At 43.2% G+C, this 23994-nt stretch overlaps 1 protein-coding gene across 3 annotated transcripts in view; it reads left to right on the forward strand.

The window, feature by feature from the left end:
- The first annotated feature begins 4821 nt into the window (after positions 1 to 4821).
- Positions 4822 to 23994, forward strand: part of C24H1orf21 (chromosome 24 C1orf21 homolog) — a 328797-nt gene continuing 309624 nt past the window's right edge. The window contains exon 1 of one of the 3 annotated variants that reach the window (XM_049868578.1): positions 4822 to 5192. The gene's annotated coding sequence lies outside the window, so the exon portion shown is untranslated. The remainder of the gene's footprint in view (positions 5193 to 23994) is intronic. The other 2 variants (XM_049868581.1, XM_049868580.1) reach the window with 2 other exon arrangements.

Genomic DNA, 23994 nt, shown 5'->3' on the forward strand with positions numbered 1-23994 from the left:
TGATTAGAAAAACTGCTTTAAAAAAAAAAACACAATGTAATTCTTTTTGATTTATATGAGAAGGTATGGGAGAGGAGTATATTGCTTCTACTGTCTTTTTCCCCCCCCCCCCCCCCAATCAACTTGCCTTTCCTTGGTTTTCTTTCTATAAACCAGATGTAAGAAAAAAAAACCAAACGCACCGCCACTGAGTCGATTCCGACTCTTAGCGACCCTGAAGGACAGAGTCGAACTGCCCATAGGGTTTCCAAAACTGTAAATCATTATGGAAGCAGACTGCCACATCTTTCTTCTGTGGAGCGGCTGGTGGGTTCAAACCGCTGGCCTTTTGGTTAGCAGCTGAGAGCTTTTAACTACTGTGCCATCAGGGCTCCCTTCTTTCTATAAAAAAAAAGTCAATGGTAAAGGTAAGCTATACTTAAAAGGAACAAAAAACTCAAATTTGTATGTTATGACTGATCCTATAGAGCCAAGTATTTATAAGCTATAGTTTTAGGAATAAAAGATAATTCATTATGGTAGTGGTGTTTTTGAAGATTAAAATTTAAATTTTCTGGGCAAAAAATAATATCAATTTTTGAAAATCATATTTAGAGTGTTTGAAAATATGGAATTCAGAGACCCTAGTGCTGCTAAAGGGCAAAGAGGTGATGTTTTTATTACTTGATACTGGGAAAAAAAAAAAGTCGTTCATTCTTTTTATGTTAAGTGTGTATATATCCATTGCTGGCGAGTCCGTAATGACCCCTAGTGACCCTACAGGACAGAAGAAAACTGCTCCATAGGGTTTTCAAGGAGCGGCTGGTGGATTCGAACCACCAACCTTTCTTTGGTTAGCAGCTGATCTCTTAACCCCTGTGCCACCAGGGCTCTAAGTATGCATATAGTCATTTTAATAACTATAAGTAGCTAGAGAGGTTATTCCATGATAACATGGCTAGTGGATTTAGCTTATGCTGACCAAACAGATTTGCCAGCAACTCCTGCGGTAGTCAATACAGGCCCTAAGGGCCCATCCTGTCTGCCCCCTGCCCCTCTGGCTCTGCTCCTTCTACCCTCTCCTCTGCTGGTCCTGGAAGCCCCAATAGTCCCACTGCCCTAATTTGGTGGGGAAAGGGAAAGAGATGTGTTGAAGGCATTCCAGGTGAAATGAGGAGCCAGTTAAATGCTACAGAAATACTAACATCAAAGAGGGTTTACTAAGAAGCAAAACCATTGTCATAGAGTCGATTCTGACTCATGGTGACTCTAAGTGTTACAGAGTAGAACTGCTCCATAGGGTTTTCCTGGCTGTAATCTTTATAAAAGCAGTTTGTCAGGTCTCATAGGAGTAGAGACGCAAACTGCTTGAGCCACCCAGGCTCCTTCTTGGCCCCTCGTTTACCTGAGCCCTTCCAAGGAATTTTTGTAATTTTGTCTTCTTTTTCTTAAAGGCAGCTCCCCAAACTGTAAGAGCTTCAAGCCCTACAAAACGTGGATTGCTTCTGGTCAGCACTGTCATTTAATTACAGGATTGTTTTCACGGGACTTTGCAGGCTATCTTGAGACCTTCGCCATCATAGAAAATATTGCTTCTAAGGGATAGTTTCTACTGAGAAACAAGCAATGCTTACTAACAGCATATGATCTGTTCTCAGCCCTGGTAAACTTGTCAGGTCTGTAATTAGGCACTTAATAATGTTTGCTGATTCGGCCATCTATTGGTCTGTACTCGTTGGGAGCAAAAGAGAAAGAAGGAAACCAAAGACTCAAAGAAGAAACTAGTCTACAGGACTAATAGCCTACATGAACCTTGGCCTCATCTACCCTGACACCAGAAAAACTAGATGGTGTCTGGCTACCACTACTGACTATTCTGATCAGGACCACAATAGATTGGCTCTGATAGAATGGGAGAAAAATGTGGACTAGAACCTCAAATTCCTAAAAAACAAACAAACCAACCAACCAGATTTACTGGACCGGTTGAGACTAGAGAACTCTCCAAGACTATTGCCCTGAGATACGCTTTAAACCTTGAACTAAAACTAGTCCCTGAGGTCACCTTTTAGCTAAATAACAGATTGACTTGCAAAATAAAGAATACCACCCGTGAGTACTGTACTCTTAAAAAATTATTTATGAGACCAAATGGCCAAAATCACTTTAAAACAAAGATGAGAACATAAGAGGACAGGGAAACTAGACTAATGGAAATGGAACAACCAGAACGGAAATACTGAGAATGTTCACACATTGTAAGCAATTGTAACCAATGTCACAGAACAATTTGTGTAGAAATTGTTGAATGAGAACCTAAGCTGCTGTGTAAACTTCCACTGAAAACACAAAGAAATATTATTTAAAAATGTTTTTTGGTTGAATAATGATGAAATGAATGGGGGGAAAAGCACTTAATAAGTGCTTCTGTCTTCATGATGGGATTATAATGATTTTTATTAGTCTTCATATGTAGCTGAATGTTCTAAACTTCTACACGTACCATTTATAATAATTAAAAATTAGCTTTAAAAGTTCATAGTATCAAGCTGGCTGAATGGACACGGACATAGACGGTAGAGAGGAGTGTGTTGTCTCATTGGGGGAGAGCAACTAGGAGTATACGGAGTATATAGCAAGGTGTATATAACTTTTTGTCTGTGAGACTGACTTGGTTTGTAAACTTTCACTTAAAGCACACACACAAAAAAGTTCATAGTATCGATGTACTTTCATCTAGGCAAGTATGAAGTGCTTTCTCTGTGGCCTTCTGTTAGTTCCAAGGATACCAGGTCAAAGGCTACCCATAGTTCCAGCTCTCAAGAAACTTACAATGCCAAGTGCTGTTCTCAGCCCTGAAGAGATAGAATACAACACAAATCAGCATTTATAAAGCTGTTCTATTCAGGGTGGTCTATGTAGATGAGGGAAGGAGAGAGGAGGGAAAAGGACAAAGCTTGTAGTCCTCAAGGATTCTTTTGTATAAATACAGATATGTAGACACACACACACACATCTTCTTATATTTCTCTCATTTTACCACAGAAGGTTTCAGGCATGGCCTAAAAAACTGAAAGGGTGACTACATTTGGATGAACTCAGCAGTTATGGGTTGTTTTTTCCTCTGACTTTAAGAGCGAAAGTAAAGAGGGAAAAAGAAAGTCTACCAAATTTTGAGTTAAAATACATTTCTGAAATAATAGCTCACATTTGCTGAGTTCTTATCATGTGCCAGACACCATACAAAGTGTTCTACACGCATTACCATCTCATTTTATTTTCCTTTTACTTTCACAACAAGCTCATAAAGCAGGCACTATCATTATCAGTCCCATTTCACAGATACGGAATGGAAAGTTAAAAAAAATCAAACAAGTGGCCTAAGGTAATAGAGAAGGTGGCTGACAGCACCTGACTGGAATCCCAATTTGTCTTCCCTCCCTTCTTAACTATGCCCTCCCTCCCCACCTCCCATCCCCGTGAAGTGTTTGGGTTTCAAAGACAAAAACGAACTAGAATGTAGATAATTTTTTAATGGAAATAAAGGGAGCTTCAAGAACAACGTGATACTAGCCTTTCAAGTTGAAAAAGGGAGAAAACTGGAAAACAATTTCTTCAAAAAGGCCGACTTCCTACTCAGTAATGGGTGATTACTAACTTATTTTATGAAATTAGGAATTTGCTTTTCAATTGCCTCATCACTGTCACAGCTCTGGTGTCCTTTTTCATTTTCCAAGTTCATCTTGACCCAAAACTAGGAAATGATTGGATTTGTGTGCAATCCCTGAGGCCCTGGGAAGGATCTTTTGCCCTATTGTTTTCTCGGGTGTCCTCACTGAGGGCCTGACATTCCTTGGTTTTCAGGGCACTGAAGGAGCAGGGAAGCGCGGGGAAGCCGCACAAAAAAACATCCAAACGCTATCCAAGCAGAAAGATCAATTCAGTAGGCACACGAGACACCCAATATAACCGGGAAGAGGAGAAAAGTACCCTCTCCCAGAGTGGAAAATTGCTTGACCTCCTGTGACGGTCCATAAAGAACTGGAGATATGAAGTGGTGGACAGCGATCTCCTGTACCCCCAACCATCCCGGACGCGCCCAGCAGACGAGGCCTCGGCTTTAGGTCTTAGGAGGCCAGGAAGAGGGGAAAGGGAAGCGCAGGGCGCGAGGCCGGCGGCGCACCCCTCTCTTTACCCCCAGAGTTGCCTCCGCCGAGTCGGCGATATTTCATTCATCTTTGCAGCGCAGCGGCTCCCGGGCAGGGCGGAAGCGGATTGTCGGCGCGGCCCAGGGCCGCAGGGCTGCGCCCGCGGGTCCAGCTCGGTCTGGGAGGGGAGGGGGGGCGCGGCGGGCGGAGGATGCCCGGCCTTCTCTCCGTTCGGTCCCGCCGGACGCAGCCCCGCGGCAGGGCCCAGAGGCTGGCCGGGGTTTCCCGCAGAGCTCGGCCCGCCTCGCTTCCCGAGCCTCTGCCCAAAGCCGCGGCGTGTCAGGCCGCTCCCACGGCGTTTCCCGGGTGACAGGCCCAGGAAGGCCGGTCGGGACGGAGCCTTCCAGCTGGGGTCTCCTCTCCCACTCACCCGCCGGCGTGGGGTGCGCACCCTGGCGAGCGCGCGCACCCCCACCCACACACATATACCCGCCCTCGCCTCCCTCCCGTCCCTGCAGCCCCAGCAGCAGCCGAGCCCGCACGCCCAGTCCCTTCCTCTCGGGTGCGCGGCCCCCTCGCAGCCACCGCAGGCCCCTCCCCGGGGGAGGGAAGCGGGACGCGCGCGGGAGCCCGGCGCGGGGAGGGACCGGCGGTGGGGGAGTGTCTGGCTGCCCCCGCCCCTCGAGTGAGTGACTGGGCGAGGAGGTCTCCTCCTTCCCTCCCTTCTTCCCGGTCCCCACCCTCGCTCGCTCCCTGCCCACTCCCGGGGGGACGTTCAGTGCCGCGGCCGCTGGGGCCGCCGCTTCTTTCACACTTTACTTGGGAGCTGCGCGCCGCGCTCAGTTACTGGAGAGCTGGGCGCGCGCCGCCGCCTCCCGCACGCACGCACGCGGGCCCGGCTCCGGTGTTTTCGGCTTGTACTTCAAGCAGCAGGGAGGAGGGGGAGACCCGGACACACCGTGGGGAGGAGGAGGAAGAGAAGGAGGGAGGAAGAAAAAAGGCGAGGAGGAAAGGGGCGGGGGGCGGGAGGCTTGCAACCTTCAGCCCCCCCCGCGAGCGCCCAAGGTAAGCGAGAGCCCATCGCCAGCCCGGGGCGGGGGGAATTGGCGCCGCTGCCCGCCCGGCTCCGCTCTCCCGGCACCCCCGGCTTGGCAGGGAGGGAGGCCTGCGGGATGTCCGCCGCGCGGAGGGGATGGGAGCCGCGGTCCTGGCGCTGGCGGCTTGGGGCCCGGGCCGGGGCTGCTGCTGGTGCGGGGCTGGTGAAGCTGCAGCAAGGACGGAAGCTGGGGTGGGGGGAGCTGCCGGGGGCGTCTGCTTGCTGGGGCGGAGGGACTAGAATGCGGTTGGGGCTGCTGACGACTTTCGTCACACTGAGGCCTGGGTGGCTGGTGTTAGACACCCCTCCCTTCCCACCCGCACTCCCCGCCGCCCTCAGCCTTCTTGCTCCTCTCTAGCTTTGCATGTAGCCACCGTACTTTGCAAGCCAGAGCTTGAAAGAAAAAAAACAAAAATTCAGAATCCTTTGCTAAGTCTCCAAGTCCCTTCTCCCGCGTTGACTGATCGATGTGTTTGTGTGGGTGGTGTGATCCCCGGGATTTCTGAAGTTTTGACCTTTTCGGGGTGGCTTGTTTCGGTGCATCCGTTTGCCCACTTCAGTGTATTTATTGTTCGTGCCCGTGCGAGGCAGCCCGAGGGTGCTTAGTTATTGTACACGGAGCAGATTTCACCCCCCTCTGCAGGCAGTTCGCGAAGTGCCGCCGCCGCGGCTGCCTTTGGTCTGCTGGTTAGTGCCCTTCCCCTATCATCCACCCTGCCCCCTCCCTCTACAGAGGGATTTTTTTTTTTTTTTCCCCACGTACTGTTTGAGTGAGAGAAGTCCCTGAACTTAAGGGCTCTCGTCTCCCATTCATTCCTCTTCTAAAGCTCTGAATTGGCTCAAGCATGTTGGTAAAATTTGGGGGTGGCTTGCTTTGCTCCAAGCGTTGCATGGTTAAAGATATAAATATACACACATAAACACGCATTAATCCTAAGAGATGACAAGCACAGAGAGTGATTTGTTTCCAAAAGGAAGTTGACAGCCTATGAGCTATCTGCCATTGCATGTGGCTAAGGAAAATTGTTTTAAAATAGATACCTCCATAAGTTCAGCTATTGGAATAACTCTGAAAGTGATACACCCAGAACCTCAGTAAAGACACACACATACTCTGACTCCGGCTCGAGGTGGGGCTGACACACCATAGATTACATATAGTACTTTGTCTTTTTTTTTTTTTAGGAGACAATATGGACAGTTTGGGGAAGTGAAAAAAAAGTACATTACACAGACTGTCGTTCAAGGGGGTGGATTCAACTCTACCTAATAAAAATAATCTTTCAGTTTGGTAGAGTTGGGATGTGCTAGGGTGGGAAGAAAAAACACCAGCAGAGTAATCCTGGGTTACTGCCGCTGCGTTTGAGGGGAGATGTTATTTTTGGAGGGTCTTCAAAGCCAAGATGCTCAATTTGGGGGTTTTCTCTGCTTTTCCGTTCTCCTAGAGCTGGGTTGTAGGAACGTGTTCTGTGTTGGCTCTCTGGAAATGCAATTGATTAGACTTGAAAATTAATTTGGGCTGGATCACCTCATTTTGTTTTGCTACTTAAGTAGGAAGTGCTAGAGATAGGAAAATTGATTGTATTTATCTGCATTAAACCAGTGCAGGGACTAGCACCTCACAGAGGCAGCACTGAATCCTGTCTCCCCTAAGGTTTCCTGCTGTGCAAACCTGATTAAGAGAACAGCCCTGGATGGGCTACTAGGGAACACAACAATCCGAAGTGCACTGGGCACTTGGGTGGTAGATACCTGAGAAGGGTTAGGGTGTTTCTGTTGTCAAGCACTATCTCCCTTTGGGACTTTTTCCCCTCCCGGGAAAAGGGACCAAGAAAAATGCCCTTGGTTGGTAGGAGATCTCAGATCCCCCCAGTGTTAAAAGTTCACCCCAGAAGTGTCCTGAAGCTCTAGCTTTTCCTCTTCAGAACTGACTCAGTTTCACTCTGAGTTGAGACAACTGGTTATTTTATTTCCTTGGCTTGTAATTTATCCCTAGCCCCTCTGTCATCTCACTTTGTCATTTAGCATGGATTTCTGAGAATTAATAGGCTCCTGCCTGAAGTGGTTTGAGCTCCTTGGAGAAGCACAGGGTGTAAATCAAGAGCTTGCCCATTAATTGGTATTATTTGCTATGACTGATTCCCAAACTCTGCCAAGGAGGAGGGTGTTTTGCATTATTGTAAGTACCATTTCCAGGTCGATGTTGCCCCAGCACTGCTTTGGTTTTGCAAACAGGCAAACCTTGACTGTTACATCTCAGTGGCTCCTTTTTCCTGCTGGATATTTGTGCCAGAGAAGGAGACAGACACCCCAGGCTGGAAGAGGAGGTATCCTGCCTCTGATTAGGGCAAGATGTAAAGCAGGAGACTCATTTGCAGAGGATCCTAAGCCTAACGGCTTCACTTGAACATACCCATCAACTTGGAGCCATAGGAGGCACTTTCTGTGGCCCACACATTTAAGTACATAGGTCATGACGTTCTGTTGTCTTCAGAATTTCCAGCTGTGTTTCAAGGATGTCCCTAAGGAGATAATGTGACAGTACTTCTGGAGGGAGAGTAATTCTGGAAGGAGAACTCTTGTTGAGAAATTGGTCAAACCTCACTACCTGTGATACCAGGTTGTTGGAATCAAATATAGGGAGTGGGGGGTGGGGGGTGTTACTTGGTGCTACATGTAGTTCCCCTGCTGTTTGCAGACATCTACAATGTGTGGGTGCTGCACACACGTTGTAGTTTAAACTGATAAATTCTAGACCTCTGAGAGTGTGGAATGAAATCTTAGCTTACCAGAATTGTTAGGGGGAGAATGGGTTGTAGGGCTCCAGCAAGCCCTCTGAGCAGCACATCGTTGATTGATTATCAGTCCAAAGTGAATGTATGGTATGTCTGATAATATAATGCAAGCTTATGTGAAAATAATTTACACAGAAAAGTTGATTTGCCGTCAACTTTTTAGGAACATTGACTGTGCAAATCAAGTTATACGCCTAAACCAAACCAAACCAAACCAAACGCACTGCTGTCCAGTAGATTCTGACTCACAGTGACCCTCTAGGACAGAGTAGAACTGCCCTGTAGGCTTTCCTAGGCTGTAAATCTTTGGGAAAGCAGACTGTTAGATCTTTCTCCCTTGGAACGGCTGGTGGGTTTGAACCGCCCATCTTTCGGTTCGTAGCCAAGTGCTTAAACCCCTGTGCCACCAGGGCTCCTTTTAAGTTATACATCTAGTAAATAGCAGTTTACTCAGAGATTCTTTTTATTGGGTGGCTCAGTCTTAGTTTCATGAAAATACACCTTTAAAAAAAAATATTAATTTGGCAATGGAGATAGTAGAACCTCTGTCCAAGGGTCGGGTGGGTTATATGAGATAACGTGGTGTGAGGACCCAGCATAGGGTACGCACTGGCTTATTAGTTTCCTAGGACTGCCATAACAAAATATGACATCCTTGGTGGCTTAAAACAGCAGAAATTTATTCTCTCACAGTTCTGGAGGCTAGATGTCTGAAATCAAGATGTGGGCAGGGCCATGCCCTCCCTCTCCCCCACAGGGCTCTAGAGAAGAATCCTTTGCCTCCTACTAGCTTCTAGTGGTTGCCAGCAATCCATGGCATTCCTTGGCTTATAGACTTATCATTCCTATCCCTGCCTTCGCTGTCATATGACATTCTCTGTATGTCTCTGTCACTGTGCCCAAATTTCCCTCTTCTTATAAAGATACCAGTCATATTGGATTTAGAACCCACCGTAATCCCATATGATCTTATCGTAATTACTCTGCAAAGATCCTGTTTTCCAAATAAGGTCATTTTCACAGGTTCTGGACCAACAGGAAGTTTTAGGGACACTGTTCAATCCATTGGAGCCCTGGTGGCACAGTAGTTTACAACTCAGCTGGTTGAATCCACCAGCTGCTCTTTGGAAACCCTGTGGGGCAGTTCTGTTCTGTTCTGTCCTTTAGGGTCACTATGAGTTGGAATCCATTCAACGGCAACAGGTTTGGTTTCATTTTTTTGGTATTCAGTCCAGTATAGTGGGTATTCAGATGTTTCCTTTAGAAGTGTTCAGTGACTTTTTTTTTCCCTACTTTATAAAGGTATTTTTATTTTATTGTGTTTTTATTAAACACGTGTGTTTTGGGCCATTTTATGGTCCTTCTTTGAGGTTTCATTTTGGAAGTCCCGTAGCAGGGAGAAGTAAAAGTTGTGCTTAATTAGGTTATGGTTAAAACATGAAGAGCAGATTGCAGTAGACCAGTATAAAATACTGTTGAAAAAACTGAGATGACAGGGATAGGGCTTGTATGCAGGAAGAATTACAACACAGAGCACTATTTTAAAAATAGTGACAGTGATGATTTTAAGGAATCATAATTCAAGAGCTTATCTGAAGTGGTACGTAAATTATATACATACATATTTTTAAAGTAGGCAATTATTTAGCTTGACTATCTCTGTTCTGGAGTTTAGTTTTACAAGTTACAGTTGCAACAAGCAACAACATGACATGCCGTGATTATGCAATTATGACAGGTGTGGTTGAACATAAACTGGGCTAGGCTGTCCTCGCCATAGAAAGTAACACATTGAGTGTCTGCAGTCACCAGGTAGTAAGACATTGCTTTACTTTTTTTGTTAAATTATGTTCCCCTAAATGGTTCGGTGGTAGCATTCTCACCTTCCGTGTGGGAAGCTCAGGTTCGATTCCCAGACAAGGTACCTCATGTGTAGCCACTGTCAGTGGAGGCTTGTCTGTTGCTGTGATGCTGAGCTTCCAGAGACGAATATGGACTAGAAAGAAAGGCCTGGCAATCTACTTCCAAAAACCAGCTGCTGAAACCCCTGTGGATCACAGTCATCCAATCCCATTGTGCATGAAGTCGCCATGAGTCAGGGGCCAACTCAGTGGCAGCCAACAACAACAGCAAAGTCTGTTCATATGAAGAGCACTGTCTCTTTACACTTGGGAAAGGAGGTACAGCTTCCCCAGTCTGAAATGGAAGCTCATAGGATTAATTGACTAAGCTACGAGAAGGCAGGGCTGTCTTGCTCATCTCTGCAACCCCCAGAGCAGCCTGCACCTTACATTTGGAAGTCGCTTAATGAGCGATTGAATTAGATGAACTTAACCCAATTAACTAGAATCTGTAATGTGTCAGAACCTTCTTGGAAATGCATTAGATACAGACTTAATTCTTAATAAATCTGTGGTAGTTTATTAAGAGTCCCATATTTTACCTCAGATAGGATTTTTTAAAAGTTGAAAAATATCTGACAGGAAAGTAAACATACCAAGCATGATGTCTTCTCAAATTACAGGAATTTCTAGTTAGGAGTGTCTTGATTTGGAATATATATACTTTCCAAATGTGACGAGTATTTCTTCCGCCATAATTTTAACTCTGGTCTTCAAGTTATTTGAGGGAATCTGTGAATAAAAATGCCTCGTATTTATAGTGTGCTTCGTGGTTTTCAAAGTCCTTTTAGGTACCCTGTCTCATTTGACATTCTGCTGTAACCATAGCAAACAGGGTTTTCCATCCTGGGACCTCTCCAAGAACGTGTCTGGGTCCCGGAATGGAAGAGAGGTCCCAGGAAAGTTCAGGTAACCCCACACTTGATTTATTAGGGCAGAGTAGAACTATCCCATAGGGTTTCCAAGGCTGTAATCTTTACAGAAGCTGACTGCCACGTCTTTCTCCCTTGGCCCAAAGGAGGTGGTAATCAATTTTCACTGCTGCTCCCTCTAAAAGAACTACAAAAGTAAAGCCAAGACCTGCTCCACGCAGTGAGTTCTCTCAGCTCCCAACATCCCAGGTTCTCCCACTAAATCTGTTCTCTCTCTGGGTGAGCTTTTTCCTCTTACTTCATGTTTTTCTCCCCACAGATTTCCACGCATGGACCCTCCTGCTCCTTATCCCACCACCTTTAACGTTTGCCTTCAAGGCTTAGGTTTTATGTATGTGAACGATCTTTTCAAATATTTTAACTCTGTCTCTAGACCCACTTTCTCTCTGACTCCTCCCACCTCTCTTCCCAACAGTAGACTTCCTGCTCTCAGCCCAGCTTCTCCCTTCTGCCCTCAGGGCCCCACTGCTGCTGGCCTGGTTTGCCCCACACCTCCTCCCTGATTACTCCCACCCACTTCTCTCCATCAAGCCTTCAGATCTTCCAGCGCATACCTGCCTCTGCCTGTTCCACAGACTGGTGCCATCTCAGCAGATGTGTTTATAGCATTGATGGGTTGAAGTTCACATGCTTTCTGCCTTGTAGAAAAATGGAATTAGAGCCCGGCCTCCCCCAGTTGAGGATCCTTCTGCCTTTGTTATCACTTTTGATTCCACTGTGTTATATTTTTGACTTTTCGAGGCTCTTAAGCCATTTCATAATAGCTGAAGTACTTTGCTTCTTCCCTTCACTTAGCTGTTATATCCTTTGTTGGATGGTAGATAAAGGAGCTATCTTGATGATTATTGTTATTTTTAGAGATTTGGACAACACGTCTTGAAAAACATGGCAGAGATTTTCATAATTGCACACTGAGAGGCATTACTGTGCGTCAGAATCTACTTACTAATCACAGAAGAAGGATGGTGTATAAGATTTCAAGTGTACCCATGGTCACCCTCATTACCTTAGGTTTCTATTCTGCTTTGGTTAAATAAATGTTACTGTAACTTGAACCAAAGTTTTTTCCGTTTGTCATGGTTCTTATTGCCCTCCATGAGAATTTTATAAGCTCATGGGACACATTTATGCTGAGCAAAAATTCTTTAACTAAGAAAATGTTCTCCGTTCTACTTTGGTGAGTAGCACTGGGGTGTTAAAAGCCTGTGAGTAGCCATCTGAGATACTCCACTGATCTCACCCCTTTGGGAGCGAGGGAGAATGAAGAAAGCGAAAGATACAAGGGAAGGATCAGTCCAAAGGACTAATGGACCACAACTACCATGGCCTCCACTAGACTGAGCCCAGTACAACCAGATGGTGCCTGGGTACCACCACTGACTGCTCTGACAGGGATCACGATAGAGGGTCCCAGACAGAGCTGGACAAAAATGTAGAACAAAATTCTAACTCACAAAAGAAGACCAGACTTACTGGCCTGACAAAGACTGGAGAAACTCTGAGAGTATGGCCCCCAGACACCCTTTTAGCTCAGTAATGAAGTCACTCCTGAGGGTCACCCTTCAGCTAAAGATTAGACAGGCCTATAAAATAAGACAACACTAAAGGGGCACATCAGCCCAGGGGCAAGGACAAGAAGGCAGGAGGGGACAGGAAAGTTGGTAACAGAGAACTCAAGGTCAAGAAGGGACAGTGTTCACATGTCATGGGGTCATTAACCAATGTCATAAAACAGTATGTGTACTAACTGTTTAATGAGAAGCTAGTTTGCCCTGTAAACCTTCATCTAAAATATAATTAAAAAGAAAAAAAATTCATTAGCTACGACCTAGCATTATTGCTTTCTCATATGTTTGTCATCTGTGTTGGCCCTCCCTGTCAGTCCTGTCAGTGGGGGAAAGGGTAGTAAACTGAGGACTACTATGGGAAAAACGTGTCCCATTGACTCGCTGCATATGAATTTGAATTGGTCTTATGTAAAACTGCACTTCCAAAGTAAATCCAACGTTAGTTACGCAACATCCTGAGTGCTTCAGGGCTTTTGGAAAAAGGTGCTTTAAAGCCGAGAAAGGAGTGATGGTTTTTAAGTGAGATTTCCCTTTCTTTGATGGATCCACATTTTAATTGGGTACAGTGGATACTGCAGTAGTTTTATTTGTTAAACCATATGCTGGGATGTATTCTACCTCTTTTGATAGCTATGGTTTTCCCCACATGAGCTGGGCAGGGAAAGGGGAATGAGAAGTTGGTAGTCTTTACTGGAGCGTGGAGATGTGTTTCATACCCTACATCACAGATGCAAGTGGTAGGTGAGACATGCAGGACAACCCGAGAAATACAGTTTGTATTGCAGCCACTTCTCAGAGCTTCTCCCAGAACCCCAGAGTTGACAGGGAGGTCTGCCTGTGGTTGTTTACAGCGCAGTAGAGCCCCTGTATCAACACTAATATTTCTTTCGTGAGAAGGCTCAGAGGCCACGTGTAGAATAAGGTGCTGTGAGGCTGTGGAAACCCAGGTGGCGTAGTGGTTGAGAGCTATGGCTGCTAACTAAAAGGTCAGCAGTTTGAAACCACCAGGCGCTCCTTGGAAACCCTATGGGGCCGCTCTACTCTGTCCTATAGGGTCACTATGAGTTGGAATCAACTCAGCGGCAACAGGTTTGGTTTCTACATGTTTTTATTTTTTTGGTGAGGCTGTGGTTTGCGGGGGCCATCATGAGAGAACTTGTTAAAGACACAGATAGTTAATATAAGCAGGAGGGCCACTTCGGTAGCTCTATATATGGAAGTCCTTTCAAAAGCAGTTTTCCTGAAATGATTTTGTAGCAGTTCTTAAAATTAAAAAGTTATAAAGGAAACCAAAGATGAGAAGGCAGGGAGGGACAGGGAAACCGGATGAATGGAAACAGGGAACCCGTGGAAGAAATGGGGAGAATGCTGACACATTTCGGGCATTGCAACTAATGTCACAGAACAATTTGAATATGAATTATTGACTGGAAAACTAATTTGCTATGGACACTTTCACCTAAAGCCCAATAAAATGTTAAAAAAAAATTGTAAAGGAATAAGTAACTTATATGTCATTATGTCATTATATGTCTCAGGCAGATACTTTTTTGATGAAGGAAGTGAAAATCCAGGAACCTCTCTGAGTTTTGGTTTCTGTGCTAGGAATCCATGACCGTGGAGATACAGCCCCCACAATAAATCTTGTGCTTACTCTTGATGGTCTCCCCAGTTCCCATACCTGCTGGCTTTAGGATAGCCTTCCTCTGCGGCTTCTCTTGGAAACCAGGCTTCGAAAGTGTCAGTTCAAACCCCATCTGCTCCAGGGGTCCTTCTCTAACCGTGGAGCGCTTTCTACCTTACCTTCTGTGGACTGGTCTTACACTTATTTGATGTTTACTTATTTTCTTTTGTTATAAGTTTTGATTTTCATTTGTGTATGTTTTTTGTTGCCCACCCCCTCCTCCCCGCCCAAGTTATGAGCTCCTCTCTCACATCCATTGGGCCTTAAGAGTAGATTGGGATGAATAAGTAGCTGCTGGTTGTTTGGAAGCTGGTCATTGACAGATAGCTTGAAGCTTGGAATTTTTCTGTATGAGGACCTTGGTCCCGTTTTAAACTCTCTTTAAATGAGAAAGTGTAGGATGGAATGAGAAAAAAATAAAGGGATTTTTTTTTTTCCATCATTGGCCTGAGTTAAGGCATCTAATGTTTCTTATTCACTGAGATAATTTATTGAACAAACATTTACTTTGTGTCATCTCTGTGCCTGGCACTAGAGAGATGCTGGAGATGCAGAGATAAAAAGGCCTGGAACTCCCTTTGTGGAGTTATTTCTCAGACAAGAGCAGGAATTGACATGCAAACACATAGTATGTGGTGAACAGACAAAGGCGCTTTGGAGTTGAGAGAAGAAAGCACCCAACTCTACCCAAAGGTGTGGCGAGTGTACCTCCCAGTTTCTCTGGGACATCCTGGTTTATGACCATTGTCCGGTATAGCACTCCCTTTAGTCTCAAAAGGAGCCCTGGCGTTGAAGCGATTAACTGCTCAGCTACTAACTGAAAGGTCTGTGGTTTGAACCCACCAGCCACTGCATGGAAGACAGATGTGGCAGTCTGCTTCTGTAAAGACTATACCGTCTGAAACCCCACTGGGCAGTCCTGCTCTGTCTTGCAGAGTTGCTAAGAGTTGAAATTGACTTGATGACAACAGGTTTGGTTTACTCTCAAGGAATCCCTGGGTAGTGCAGATGATTAAAACTCTGGGCTACTAACTGAAAGGTTGGAGGTTAGAGTCCTCCCAGAGGCTTCACGGAAGAAGGGCCTGGTGATCTACTTCTGAAAGATCATAGCCTTTGAAACCTTATGGACTATACTTCTGCCAGGACACACATGGGGCGGCCATGAATTGGAATTAGCTCCATGGCAACTGGTTTTGCTTTTGTTTTTTACTCTCAAAAAAGTCACAGTTTAGACAATCAGTTATATGGTCCCTCAACAAAGAGAAGTCATAGAAGACTTCATAGAGGTGGAGGTATTTGGCCTAACACTTGAAAGATACACTGGAGTTCTCTACAGTACTGGTTACATTTCTAGAAATATTGGGGTACTAACATTGGTCTAAGGAGCCCTGGTGACACAACAGTTCAGTGCTCTGCTGCTAACCTAAAGGTTCGCAGTTCAAACCCACCAATCGGCTCTGTGGGAGAAAAACTTGATGATTGGCTCCTGTAAAGATTGCAGCCTAGAAAAATGGGGCAGTTCTACTCTATCACGTCAGTTGCTATGAGTCAAAATTGAGTAAACGACACCTATCAACAACAACAGCATTGGTTTACTAACCTTTTATTTTTCTCATTTTACTATGGAGTCAAGTGACAGTGTCACAGTCCACAGGCTAGTTCATGGATTGGCATTTGGAGATGAAAGGGTTTGGGGACAGATGGAAGATGAAGTAGGGCATTCCAGGCAGATGATAAACAATAGTGTGAAGACATGCGAATATGGGTCAGTGTGCCTGGAGTTTTATAGTATGTGATGGAGTGTGGTGGGAGCTGAGACTGGATGAACTATGCAGCGTCTTATAGGTCATCTTAAAGAGTTTGGATTTATTACCCAAAATGTAAGCAATGGGAGGCCCTGAGAGATTGCAAACGGAGGAGAGACATAATTCGCATAGTAGATGATTCCTATAGGCGTCTGCATAAGAGACTGGAGGAGGACTGAGGCTGGAGTCAGAACAAGTGAACTCTAGAACCAGCTGAGGTGAGAGATGCTGAGTGGTGAATTAATACCTTGAAATTGGAGAAAAGGGAATAAAAAGGAGAGGTACATAGGAGGCAAATAGGGTCGCTATGAGTCGGAATCAACTCGACGGCAGTGGGCTTTTTGGTTTTTTTATAGGAGGCAAAAATGACAAGGCTTGGTGACAGATTAGGCATGGGGAGTGATGCGTGGGTAAAGAATAATCCCAAAATTTCCAAATGGATCATACTGCCACTCATTGAGGTGGGAAATACAGGCATTGGGAGGAAAGACAATTGGTATAGGGTATGTCATGTCAAAAGAACTCAGAAGCCTATTTAAAAAATTTCTTACTGGCCAAGATAGAATAAGCTTCAAAAATAAGCAAGTAAGTAAATAAATGACTACAAGGGATGGAAACACATCAGTTGTGTTAAAACCGGTGAGTTCATAATGATACTTAAAAAGATGTAAAAGAACCTACTCATTATTCTGAACACTGGTAAATTAAGAAAGCCAAGCATTGACATTCCTATACAAACTGTACCTCAAAGTAATCAAATAGCTATGGTTAAGTTTCTTTTGATAGAAAAATTCCAGCTATTATGCAGAAGAGATGATAGAGTATCACCATTTTGCAACCATTACTGTGAAATCACAGATCTAGGTAATGATCATCTTTTGTCTGCTAACCAAAAGGTTGGCAGTTTGAATCCACCAGCCACTCCTCAGAAACCCTTTGGGGCAGTTCTACTCTGTCCTGTAGGGTTGCTATGAGTCAGAATTGACTCGACGGTGGTGGGTTCGGTTTTTTTTTTTTTTTTTGTAGGAAAACTTTACAATGGAAAGATCAGGCTGACAACATTTGAGTACACTAATCAATCTTAAATTAACCTGGGGAGGGGAATATTAAGGCATTGTAGACCTCCTAACGTGATGTAATTGGAAGTATAAAATAACGCTTAGGATATAATTTTGTCAAAATACCAAACCTGAATCTGATCAAACTTCTAGTCTACCAGTTCACAGGACATACAGGAAACTCTGGAACATGATAAAAAAAAAAAAAAAAAAAACAGCAAGGAAGAAGATGCGGCCAGCAAACTACAGAATGCAGAAAATTTTATACAACAAATCCCTCTTTCTTTAACAAATAAACAGCTAGGGGGAAAAAAAACTTATACTGGGTCCCTGGGTGGTGAAAACAGTTTGTGCTTGACTACAAGCCTAGAGGTTGGCAGTTCAGACCCACCCAGTGGCACTGTGGGAGAAAGGCCTTCTTAAAGATTACAGCCCAGAGAAACCTATGGAACAATTCTAGTCTGTAACATGTAGCGTCACCATGAGTCAGAATTGACTTGACATGAAAAAAGTTGTTTTTTGGGGGGTGACAGCAACAAGATTGGTTTTTTGGAGGAGGATGCCATACTAATTTGCATCTGTGGGTACTATGCTATTTTGCATTCTCACTAGCAGAGTATGAGGGTGCCTCTTACCCCACAGCCTCACCAGTAGACGTGTTGTAAAACCTTTGGGTCTTTGCCATCTAATAGGTGAGAAATGACACTGTTAGAATTTTAGTTGCCATTTCTGTTCTTATGAGATGGGTTGAGCTCCTTTTCATATGTTTAGGGGCTGTTTGTGTTTCTTTTTCTGTAAACTGTCTCTCATATTTCCTGTCCATTTTTTGAGATTGTAGGTCTTTTTTTTCTTTCTGTTTATCTTTGGAAGCTTTTTATACATTGTGGATATTAGCCCTAATATTTGCCAAAATTGTGCCTAGTGTAACATTTATTTTTTTATTCCGATTATGGTGGTTTTTTTAATGTAAATTTTTTTTCTTTGATGCAGTCAGTTTTATGGAGTCTTTTCCTTACTGCTTCTTGGTTTTGAGTCCTAGTTAGAAAACTTTTCTTACTCCCAGGTTATAGAGCAGCACTGTGCCACAGAAAGATAATATGGGCCACATTAAAATTTTAGTAGCCACATTAAAAAATCAAAAGACACAGGTGAAATTAATTTTAATAATATATTTTATATAACCCAATATATTAAAAAAATCAATATTTTAAAATTACTAATACCATATCGTGTATTCCTTTTTTATGCTACGTTTTCAAAAACTCATTTGTATTTTCTACTTTTAGCACATCTCAGTTCAGTCACTCAATTTCATCATAAATACTTGATTTGCATTTAGAGTTCATAAAATTTCCAGTTGAAAAATAAATTCACTTAACCAAGTTATTCCAGGCATACTTAGAAGTTTTCCAGTAACTGAACTGAGTATCAGTTTTTCAATTAATTAACATTAAATAAATTAAACATTCAGTTTCTTAGTCTCACTAGCCACATTTCAAGGGCCCAGTAGCCATATGTGGGTAATGGCTATCTGTTTGGAAACACTGGTGGCGTAGTGGTTAAGAGCTCAGGCAGCTAACCCAAGGTCAGCAGTTGGATCCACAAGGTGCTCCTTGGAAACCGTATGGGACAGTTCTCTGTCCTATCAGGTTGCTGTGAGTCAGAATCGACTCCATGGCAATGGGTTTGGGTTTCTTTTGCTTTTTGGACAGCACAGTTATTGTGGACGTCACCCATATTTTCTTTTAGTACTCATGTGGTTTTGTTGTTAACATGTAAATCTGTGACCCATTTGGAATTTATTCTGGTGTGTGTGGTATGAGAAATGAATCCGGACATGTTTTTTCATGTGGTTGTTGGAGTATCACAGCCACTTACTAACAAGTCCACCTTTTCCTCACTGATTTACGATGTGCTGCTATCATATACTTAATTTTCATAAATAATTCACTGTATTTCTGGATTTTATATTCTTTTATTGGTCTGTCTCTTCATATGCCAGGACCCTGCTATTTTAATCATAGAGACTGTATAATATGTTTTAATATTAAGACCATGATGAGATACCATTTCCCATCTACCAGATTGACACAATGTCATTAACATCAAGTGTTGGGCAAGGACATGGAGCAAAGGAAGTATGCATACACTGCTGGTACAGTGACTTTGAGAAGAAGTTTGAAGTACCCCATAAAATGGTACTGCTCTCCTTAGGTTTCAGGCTAGCAGAGTGATCTGGGTGGGAGCAGCCTTGTCTAATAACTTTATTTGCCCCACCAATATTATCATTTTCTATATATGCTTGGTTGTGGAAAAGTTGGTAAGCACTACCTGAGAGAAACTCTTGCGCAAGTACAAGCAGCACTGTGTAATAGCAAAGCACTGGAAACAGCAGTATATTGAATAAAGAAATTGTGGGGCGTTCGTACTAAACAGCAGTGAGAGCAAACTGCTACTATGTGTGTCAGCAGAGATGGATCTCAAAGTATAACATTGAGTGGAAAGCAAGATAGAAGAATAATGCAGTATGATTCCATTGGTGTAAAGACCAAAAAGTGCTAAAGCAGCATTATCATTTAGAGATAGATGCACATATGGGAAGACTTATAAAGAAAAGCAAGGGAATAATTACCATAAAACTCAGGAGGATAGTGTCACTTCTCGGAGTGTGATTGGGGAGGGCTAAAAGGTACTTGTACTATTCTGTAGGTGGGTACATAGACGTTCATTGTGTTTTTATACGTTAAACTATACGTGTGTTGTGTGATTGTTTCATAGTAAAAGAGAAAGTGACAAAGATCTGTATACAGGGATGGGCTAACCAAAGGTCAAATAATTAAATTATGCTAGAGAAAAACTTCTGTTAGATGTGAAACACTTGGATCTTTTTATTTCTTACTTAGTGGCAATGATTATTCATTCGGTGTATGAAAGATTAGAGCCAGAAATTTGCTCATACTGCCTGAGTGAGACAGTGAGAAATATTTTATGGCATACACACACAAGCGACTGTTGTATCACCAGACATGCTGCAAGCAGAGTCATGGGCACTTTGACACCCAGTAATTTTGTTTGTACCGTTTATGTAAAATGTCATCATGGCCAAATTTAAAAATTATCCTGAGAAAGAAACTTTTTAAAGGGATAACATCATAAATAACAAATGTTTATTAAGTGTATATTATATGCCAGATGCGGCATGTACATTAACTCATTTAATCTGGGTAATAGTCCTGTGGAGAATGAGATACGGTGTTCATCTTACAGATATACAGACTGATTCTCAGAGAGGTTAAGTAACTTGTCCAAAGTCACACAGGAAGTACGTGATGGAATATTAATACAGATGCAGCCCCAGCCCCCAAACCCATACTCTCGACTTCTGTTCCAGACTATTTTGTAAGAACTTCGAGGTGCTGATCCATCTGTTTGCTCAGTGGAGGCCTATCACAGAAAGTTAGTATTTTCTACCCTTGTCTTAACATTTCAGAGAAGGAAATCCCTGAATATATTGTGGAAGTTCTGCACAAAGTCTAAGTGAATTTTTAAGATCTGTTTAAGCTTGCTTCTCTTTAGTAATGGATTCGTTTCATAGGGCTGCTGTGCCAAAATACCATAAATTGGTTGGCTTATAAAAACAGAAATTTATTGTTTCACTGTGCTAGGGAGTCCAAAATCGGGGTATTGGCTATGTTGATTCCTTGGGAGTGCTCTAAGGGATAATCTGTCCCATGCTACTCTACTAGCATCCTGCGATGGCTGGTGTTCCCTAGCTTGTACATCACTCTAGTCTCTGCCTCAGTCTTCACATTGCTGCTGTTCCCCCCCCCGCTCCCCCCCCCCCCCCGTGTCTTTCTGCCTTTGTGTCTCTTTTCTTTTATAAGGACACCCCACTGATTGGGTTAGGATCCACTCTACTCTATTATGACCTCCTTAATTTCACTGATAATGCCTTCAATGACCCTATTTCTAAACAACATAACATTCACAGGTACCAGGGGTTAAGACTTCAGCATACCTTTTTGGGGTACACAATTCAACCCATAATTAGTAACATTAAGTGGTTGCTCTCTACCCTTTTGTATGCTTTGTTGTTTCATAGACTTGGTGGCCTTAAAGAATTTGGTTGACTGGGTAGTGGGAGACGTGCTAGAGTTTCTGTTTGTTTGCTTTCTGATATGAAGCCGTCCTCAGTTTTCCTTCTTCAAAATTAGCCCAACCCCAAAACCTCTCCTGGCTATTCATGTACAAAAAACCTTGGCAGCCCATTTTCCCTTCTTGAGTTGAGATTATATGTGTCTGTATCTCCAACTTGTCAAAATTTTAAAACCTTGTTTTCTCTTGATTCTTCAAGTGTTACTTTGTGTATCCCATATTGTGATAACAGCAAATGAAACGTTTATTCCCTGGCCTCTTACCTGAGTCTTTATTTAGCATGTTATTATCAGAGCCTTGTTGTTAGGTGCCATCGAGTTGGTTCTGGCTCATAGCAACCTTATGTACCACAGAACGAAACCCTCCTGGTCCTGTGCCATCCTCACAATTTTTACTATGTTTGAGCCCATTGTTAGAGCCACTGTGTCAGTCCATCTCATTGAGGTTCTTCCTCTTTTTCCCTGATAGACTTGTTCCTTCTTTTGGCAGTCCATGGTATGTTCAGATATTCAGTAAATTCAGATCCTGTGTTTCCCAAATTGCGATATTGGTAAATGTAGCATTTATTCCCCTGGCCTTTTATCTGAAACTTTGTCTGGCATGTTATTATCAGATCCAGGACTAATAATTCTTATTAGGGTTTGAGGTTATATCGTGTCTATCTTTACAGTTTCCCCATTCCTACTACCCTTTCTTTCCACTGGTATTTTTACCAGAGAACACAGCCCATGAACCAAATAAGGTGGAAGGAGCATTCAAATGAGTATTTGGTTGCTAGGGAAACTGGTTTATTCAGGAATTGTGACTTCCCAAAGTTCTGTAGAGATTATCACAGAGCTACTTGGAGTCTCTCTCTGGTCATGCATTCCTCCTAGATTGGTGAGCCTCTGGCTTTGGAGCTGCCTGGAGCCCTTCAAGCTGTTCAGCCTCCTTCCTTGGGGACTGTTAGACTTGCTGTTTCAAGAGAGTCTATGTGGCAAAAAAATTTTTTTCTAATAAAAATGAGGTCAGTGTAACAGTGAAGATGGCGAATTCTCAACTCATCTTCTGATCTCTGAAGTGTTTGTGTGTCTCTCCAAGCCCCAAGAGGACAACCATTTTTATGTCTTCCTTCTTTTTTCATTATATTTGAGATTTTACCAAGTTTGTCCTAGGTTCAGATGTCAAGGAAAATGCTTTCTCTTCACGTAATCTCAAACGAGAGTTTTATGATACTGTGTCCGGTGATAAAATCCTTTAAAGTGTTTGTTCACTTGTATCATAACACCTAAGACTACTCAAGTTAAAAATGAATCAGAATCAAATAAATTCCCGTGATTTAGCAAGGAAGTAAAATGAGTATATCCACAAATGAAATGGGTGTGAGACATATCTTGGTTTTCTGCTCCTTGGTGAGATTACCATACTTTTCACAAATAACGTGCCCACGTAAATAACATGCCCTTCCTGTTGCTCCTCTCCCCTCCCCTCTCCCCACCCCCAATGTACAGCATGCCTAGGAAAATAATGGGAGAGAGGATCGCGTGGCCGGCAAAAAACGTGTAATGCTTGGTTATTCACATAAAAGTACAGTATATAATTACCACTTTTCCAGGCTCTTCTTTGGACCTTAGATGTTGTCATAAATGTAAGGATTGAGGAGTAGAGTGAGGATGGGGGAGTAATGTCCATGGATGAGAAACACTTAGGAACATGAAAATTTATAGTAGATTTGTAGCAGATTATTTGTTAAGTGGCGTAGAGGATCAGAATTGTAAGGGCAGTTCATCTCAGTTAGAGCTGATTGTCTTCTCCATACAGCCTGAAGACAGCTTTGTAACTTACAGGAATACATTTGGGATGCATTGTCCTGATCGCTCCTTTAAAGAGCTGTTCAGTAGGATCTGGAGCTTAACTCTGTCCTTTACACTGTAGGTTAATGGGCCAGCTGCACCACCATCACCAGGTGCTGTGAAGTCAGTTCCGACTCATGGCAACCCCATTTGTGTTAGGGTAGAACTATGCACCATGGGGCTTTCAGTGACTGACTTTTCTGACGTTAGATTGTCGGGCCTTTCTTCCAAGGTATGTCTGAGTAGACTCGAACCTTCAACCTTTCGGCTAACAGCCGACCGTATTAACTGTTTGCACCACCCAGGAACAGGCCAGCTGCCTGTGTGTGAAAGGGTGGGAGAAGCTTCTAGCGCATATGGTCTGAATTTGGATGCATTTGTGAGTATAAGTGTTTTTTTTTCCTTTCTACACTGCCCCCCACTCCGTGAAATTGTGCCTTTGATATAGAGCTAACTGTGGCTGTAACATTTTACATGCCTAAAATGAATAGGAAAGAATTAAATAGGTACTTAACTGGCATTTCCCATAATTGAATGAGTATACAGTTGTGTTCGTGTAGTAACGTTTAATATGAAAAACTTATAAAATCTCTCAGGTAAGATATTGTTTCTAACTTAAACGACACTTTCCCCATAGGTCACATCTGGTGCTCTGCCAAGTCCACTTATAGTTTGGGATATGCATCTGTTAAACAAATTGGTGTACCTTAGTGTAGAAATCCACAAGCCCCCTCCTCCCCCACCCTTCCGCAAGCAAATAAAATACATCCTCTTGGGTTATTTTGAAAGCTCTAATAAATTCTTACCTGCTTACCTTAGAAGCATAGTGCTTTTTTTGTTTGTTCTTTGACTGGAACATATAAGGAAATCTACCAGGTCTTTAGCAAATCATTCAAGACTAATAGAATACAAAATGAAAATGATGTTTGGTATGGCTATTTTTTTTTTTTTTAAATCAAGTATAAAGAAATCAAAAACAAAAGGTTATATAACTTCATAGCACTGATAGTCACGATAAGCAGGAAGCGGTTTGAAGAGGAC

The sequence above is a fragment of the Elephas maximus genome, chromosome 24, assembly GCF_024166365.1.
Source record: "Elephas maximus indicus isolate mEleMax1 chromosome 24, mEleMax1 primary haplotype, whole genome shotgun sequence".
NCBI classification, from domain to species: Eukaryota; Metazoa; Chordata; class Mammalia; order Proboscidea; family Elephantidae; genus Elephas; species Elephas maximus.